Below are 1,636 nucleotides of genomic sequence, written 5' to 3'. Positions count from 1 at the left end.
AGAGAGAGAGAGAGAGAGAGAGAGAGAGAGAGAGAGAGAGAGAGAGAAGTCAAGGGAACACAAGAGACCACCTGGGAAAAGTTCCTAGCAATTAAAGATGGTACAATTGAGTAACAAAATAAATAATGGTCATAGAGAAGATGACAAGGTATACACCAAATATAGAAGCACAACAGAGTCCATTCTGTTACAAATAAAAACATGGTAAAGAAACTTCAAATTATATACATATTCCAGAAAGTGAATCTTTGCTCTTTTTGCTCTTGGTAAGTGTAGGTTGGACTTAATAATATGATTTCACACAACAGAGTACACTAAGAGTTCTAAGAGGAGTAAGAGAATCTTGTGCATATTATTTGGACCACACAATCAAGATTGGCATCACCAATAAGAAGTTGATAAGGAGTGGGTAAGATGACTCCGCTGGCAAAGGGACTTATCATCAACCCTGATAACTCTGTATCAATCCCTGGGACTCCCATGGTATAAGGATAGAATTGACTGCTCACAAGTTGTCCTTTGACCTCCACAGGCACACCATAGCACAAGAATGTGTCACACACACAGACACACAGACTCATACACACTAAATACAGTAAAAAAATAAAAAAGAGTAGTCAAATGAATTCTATTCATACACTGCAAATTTGAAGTCTGAGGTGATATAATGAGAAAGGCAGACTGCCTCTGTGACCTTCCTGAGGTCTCCTCTTCCAGTATAATGAGAAACATCAGAAAAAGATTGAAGAAGATTCCATAGCTCATTTTGACAGTCATTCTTAAAACTTAATAACAACGGTTAAGAAACTGTCACAGACCAGAGAAGACAGTGATATGACAATCAAATATACACAGGCTCTTGGAAGTGAGCCTGGAAGAATAAGGTAGACAGTATCGGGAAAATGTGGAAATGTGGATAAAGTGTGGGATCTAACGTCTCAGAGATGTTTTCATAGCTAACATCAATAAGATGCTAACATCAGGGGAAATTGAAAGAGTTGCACATGAAAACTCAGTGCTATCTTTGCAGCTTCTCTCTATAAAACTCCCTTTGATTTTCACGTGTATGTGTGATATGGTTGGTATGTGTATGTTTATGGATGTTTCAGTGTAGTCGCATACTGGGGTGGTACCCATGCAAATGTTTGTGTGCAATGGAGGTCTGAAATTGATGTCAGCGATCATCTCCAACTGCCCTTCTATCTTATTCACTGAAACAGACCGTCTCAGTCAAATCCAGAGTTCACAGACCTGGCTAGTCGGCCGTGGTATTCGCTGTCTCCATCTTCTGAGACTGGAATTATAACCAGCTCCTTTACCCACCCAGCATTTATTTGGGTTTTGAGGATATAACCTCCAGTCTACATTTCGTATGCCAGATTCTTTAATTACTGGTCCATCTTCTCAGGCCACTAAAACTATTTTTTTGGGGGGAGGGGTTTCGAGACAGGGTTTCTCTGTGTAGCCCTGGCTGTCCTGGAACTCACTCTGTAGACCAGGCTGGCCTCAAACTCAGAAATCCGTCTGCCTTTGCCTCCCAAGTGCTGGGATTAAAGGCATGCGCCACCACCGCCAGGCTACTAAACTAATTTTAAACTAATTTTTTATTTAAAAAATCCAATCTATGTAATAATAT

This window comes from Grammomys surdaster, unplaced genomic scaffold, assembly GCF_004785775.1.
Source record: "Grammomys surdaster isolate TR1022 unplaced genomic scaffold, NIH_TR_1.0 317, whole genome shotgun sequence".
Lineage (NCBI taxonomy): Eukaryota > Metazoa > Chordata > Mammalia > Rodentia > Muridae > Grammomys > Grammomys surdaster.
This window is presented reverse-complemented; position numbering follows the sequence as displayed.